Here is a 5,017-nt window from a genome sequence, read left to right on the forward strand (position 1 = left end):
TACTAAATGGGTACAATCCTCATCCATCATAATTACTATATGGGTTCATTATTTTACTTTTTTTTTATTTAAAATATTTTAATTTATTATTTTGGTTCATTATTTTACTTTTTTATTTTTTATTTAAAATAATTTAATTTATGAATTAATATTTTTTAAAAAATATGAAGATGTTTGCCTAAAAATTTAGATAAAATTTAAAAAAAAATGAATCTCAACATCAATCATCATAGTAATTTTTTCATGAATTTATTTATTTTAGTTTGTAAAAAATAAAAAATCTTAACTTTAAACTTAATAAACATCTTAATACTTTTAAGAAAAATACTTCTTTACTTCAATTGCCTCCTCTCCTCATCCATCATGCTTACTATTTTGGTTCAATATTTTTAATATATATTTAAAAATAATTTAATTTATTATTATTAGAAAAAAAAATAATTTAATTTTACTTTTTTTTTTTATTCATTATGAAAAAATAAATTAAAGTATTTTAAATAAAAAATAAAAAAAAGCCAAATAATGAACCCATATAGTAATCATGATGGATGAGGAGAGGAGGCAAGTGAAGCTAAGATGTGACATAAACTAATTTGTAAAATATCAATAGTTCAAAATTATATAAATATTTTTTATAGAAATAATTTTTAAAGAGAGAACTCAAGAAAAGGGTTTCATGAAGGGAAAAGAGCAAGAAAATATTATTATTGTTTTATTTAAAAAATGTCAAACATCGTAAAAATAATTCTCCCTATGCTTCATACCGTTTTCAGTGTACCAGAATGAGAGAGCGACACGTGAAGAGAGGATCTCTAAAGGCTAGCGCTCGGTAGTATTACTTGTGTCTTTTCAACTACTGAGTTTTGAAGTTGTAATTTAAGTAGAATTAGGGTTAGTATCACTTGTGTTATACTAACCCTAAACCCTAAACCCTAAACCCTAAACCCAAAAACCTAAACCCTAAAACCCAAACCCAAAACCCTATACTATAAACCCAAAACCCTAAAACCGAAACCCTAAACCCTAAACCCTAAAATCGAAACCCTGAACCCTAAACCCTAAAACCAAAACCCTAAACCCTAGAACAAGAAACAATAAACCCCAAACCTATAAACCCTAAGCACTAAACCCCAAATACCCAACTATAAACCATTAAATCCAAAACAATAAACCCTATGTGAACCCCAATAACCATCACAACTCTTGATCTCAGCCACCCTCAGTGAAGTCAATGTATCCAATTTCTTGCTCAATGCCTCTACTTAGGCTGCTAAGGATGTAACAGCATCAATTTCATGAAGTCCGGCAATTTTCTTCTTTTCCCTTGCATTCCATTGGTAGCTGCTCATGCCCATTTCCTCTACCAACTGCCAGGCTTCTTCATATACTTGGATTCAACCCATTGTAAAAAGTCTGAATGATCATCCATTCGGGAAAACCATGCTGTGGGCACTTCCGCAAGAGGTCTTTGAGTCACTCCCATATCTCAAACAAGGATTCAAGCTCCATCTGAACAAATAATAATATTTCATTATAAAGCTTCACCAATTTCCCCAGAGGGAAGTACCTTGCAAGAAAAGTTTCGACCATTTCATTCCATGTCGTGATGGATGCTTTTGGTAAAGAATGTTGCCATTGCTTTGCTCTTCCTTTTAGAGAGAATGGGGAAGCCCTCAATCTTATAGCATCATCTGTAATACTATTAATCTTCAGCATGCCACAAACTTCCAAGAAGTTTTTAATATGGTTGTTTGGATCCTCATTGACCAAACCATTGAACTGCGCCGACTGTTGTATCATTTGGATGAATGCTGGCTTTAGCTTGATGTTCGGAGTAGTAATCAGGGGCCGCATAATTCTAGATTGTATCCCCAATAATAATGGTCTGGCGTAATCAGAAAGTGTTCTTTGTTGTTCATTCTGTTCTGCCATGTTGTTAGACCATTCAATTTCCTCTTCAGCTAGATTCAACGGTTCTTACACATGTTCTTTACACTTTCTTCTGAGTGTACATTCAAGTTCAGGATCACCTTAAATTAATATCGAAGGGTTCCCTCGGGTCATAACCTGATGCTGCACCAAAATAAAGAAAACAAATTAGAACGATGATAGAATAAGAAGATGTGAAGTAGACTAAATGATGACTAGCTAAGATAACAAAGTGCAAAGTATCTCTAAACACCTACTCCCTGGCAATGGCGCCAAAAACTTGACAACGTCCCTTGCGTGTTGCCTACAAGTGCATGGGTTTGTCGAAGTAATAAATCCCAAGTGAGTAGGGTATTGTATCCACAGGGAGTAGGGAATAAATATACTAAAATTGCTACTTAACCAAGCGAAGATGAATAATGATTGTGTTGATAAAGTGTAATGTAAGCAGAAACAAAAGAAACAAGAACGAGAGGCCCAAGTAAGTGAGAGGAAACGCAATCGATAAAAGTTGGGTACTACGATAATGCTCCCCTTAGGACTAATGTTTCAAGTGTAAGACCTACTATTATACTTCCTAACTAATGCTTAATGAGTCATGGGAATCCTTAAGTACACAGTCCCAAACCTAAGGTTAACTGTGACTAACTCTACACTATGTCCCGGCGGAGAAATCGCTCAGTCTCAACACCTCACACTATGCAAAGTTACATGGAGTTCTAGGGATTAGAAGTGATAAACCCTATGCCTATGTGTAGATCTAACCCTTTGGTCCAGGCGAATGACCCCTAGTCATAATTAAGCTCCAGATACTAAAGTCACTTCAACGCGTTACTCTATTGCTCGCTTAACTAAGCCCGAGCGGAGTTCATCATTTAGTTCTTCACTGTATTGTAACCATAAAGAACTCTAGGAATTAGAGGTAGGATAAATCACACTGGAGGGGAAAGGGATGCTCCGCTACCTCTCAACTCACCCTCTTAACCCTCACAAATCTAGATTTGTCTAACCCTCGTGGCATGCCACCCATCCACAAAGGTTACCAAGATGAACTCTCAACCCTAGTGTCACCCTAAGGTAGAAATCATTCAACAAGCATTCAAGATTGAAACTCAATTAAAAACATTAATTAAGTAAGTCATAATAAAAGGTCAAAGAAACATTAACATCCTAGGGTTCACAAAATCCAAGTACCCACTAGAGGGTTTAGTTCTCCATGGAGTATGATACAATCAATAATGAAATCGAAAGTAAAAATGAGTAATCCATAAGAAAACCCCTCGGTATTCATGTCGATGGTCTTGTGGAGCAGCCTCTTCGTCTCCAAAGGTCCCCTTGTCTGGCCTAAGGCACACCAAGCCGGATCAGTGCTGGCGAAAGCTCCCCCAACAACCTTCTTCCATGAGAATCGTGGTGTTGAATCCATAGGACCACTCCAAAGACTTGCTAAAAGCCTCTCAAAACCCTAGCCGACGACCTCTCAAAAGATGGAGAAAAGTTGGAGAGAAGGGTGAAGAGATTTCCCACAAATTAGGCTAAATCGCGGCTTTAATAATGCTGTAATTGGGTATCCACACACCCCTGTGGATTTTTTACATGGGACTGTGGAATTTCCCCACGGGCATGGCGAATTTCCACAGGCCCGTGTGGATTATCTGGAAACCTATTTTTCGGCCGGCTGTGAATAGTAACTACTACAATACTTCACCAACCACTGCCAATTCTACACTTTTCATTGCGACAACATACACGGGCACACTTTTATGCCATAGATCGCAACTCTTCTTCGATCTAAGTCCTCATTGGTGAAAATCTTGCTATCAATGCACAAGTTGGGATACGCAAATGTGACTGTCTTTGTACCCCTCCAACTCATTGTACTGCCTTGACTACATGGAGGTTGGCACACATTCACATATCTTAGAACACCACTTGTGTCTTCGCATTGTTTCTTCTAAGATTCCACCAAATAGTGCGTTCACAATCTACTTTTGGCTTCTTTTCTTAATACTCAGCTTCCTCACCCTAAATGCGCAAAAGAACAGAAATACACATATATTAGCGCTTAAAACTGATAAAAGTAATACGCATCATAAGGAAAAAACACTTCGCATTCTTAACACACAAGTACTTATCAATGACTCCACTTGGGCCGCCAACCATGTGACCGCATCAATCTTATGGAGACCGGCCACTTTCTTCTTCTCTCTTACATTCCATTGGTAGCTATTCAAACCTTTTTCTTCAATCGATTGTCATGCTTCTCCGGGGGTCTTGCTACCAAAGGTACCTCTGGCTGCTGCATCAAGTAACTGCCTTGTGCTAGGGTTCAACCCATTGTAAAAAGTCTAAATAATCATCAACTCAGGGAACCCATGTTGAGGAGACTTCTGTAGGAGTTCCTTTAACCTCTCCCATGTCTGAAATAGAGACTCCAATTCCGTTTGCATGAAGGAGGATATTTCATTCCTAAGCTTTGGAGATTTTTCAGGAAGGAAATATCGGGCAAGAAAAGCTTCTACCATCTTCTCCCATGTAGTAATCAATGCTCTAGGTAATGAATATAGCTATTATTTTGCTCTTCCCTTCAAGGAAAATGGGAAGGCTCTCAACTTGATGGCACCATCCGTAACACCATTTATCTTGAGCATGTCACACATTTCCAAGAAAGTCTCTATGTGACTGTTTGGATCCTCATCGGGCAAAGTACTGTAGATGGAGTACTGTAGCAGTACCACTGTAGCATCGACACTGTAAGAAGGTCACTGTAGCTGCCACTGTAGCACCTGGACAGGTTCCAAGACAAAAATTTAATCATGGCATACGGCCTCAATGCTGCCCGGTATAGAGCCCGGGATGATCACTGTAGCACAAAGGAAGTTGATTGATTGAAGGCATACTGGCTCAATGAGGTGCTCATTGAGCCAGTATGGATACTATTTGGAGTGCATTTGAGGAGTTTTCTTGCCCCGAAGAGCGTCAATGAGGAGCTCAATGAGGTCCTCATTGAGCCAGTATACCACCTCGATGAGGTCCTCATTGAGCTTGGGATTCCACTCAGGATTGAGGAATCTTGGCGTTGATGATG

At 38.2% G+C, this 5,017-nt stretch overlaps 2 non-coding genes across 2 annotated transcripts; both read left to right on the forward strand.

Annotated features, from left to right (window-relative positions):
• The first annotated feature begins 1,435 nt into the window (after positions 1 to 1,435).
• On the forward strand, positions 1,436 to 1,542 carry LOC120252376. Its single transcript, XR_005533910.1, has one exon. It is a non-coding gene; the product is annotated as a small nucleolar RNA R71 (small nucleolar RNA).
• Positions 1,543 to 4,299: 2,757 nt separating this feature from the next.
• On the forward strand, positions 4,300 to 4,406 carry LOC120252310. The gene has a single exon (XR_005533851.1). It is a non-coding gene; the product is annotated as a small nucleolar RNA R71 (small nucleolar RNA).
• The last annotated feature ends 611 nt before the right edge of the window (positions 4,407 to 5,017 follow it).

The sequence above is a fragment of the Dioscorea cayenensis genome, chromosome 20 (genome assembly GCF_009730915.1).
Source record: "Dioscorea cayenensis subsp. rotundata cultivar TDr96_F1 chromosome 20, TDr96_F1_v2_PseudoChromosome.rev07_lg8_w22 25.fasta, whole genome shotgun sequence".
In the NCBI taxonomy this organism is placed as follows: domain Eukaryota; kingdom Viridiplantae; phylum Streptophyta; class Magnoliopsida; order Dioscoreales; family Dioscoreaceae; genus Dioscorea; species Dioscorea cayenensis.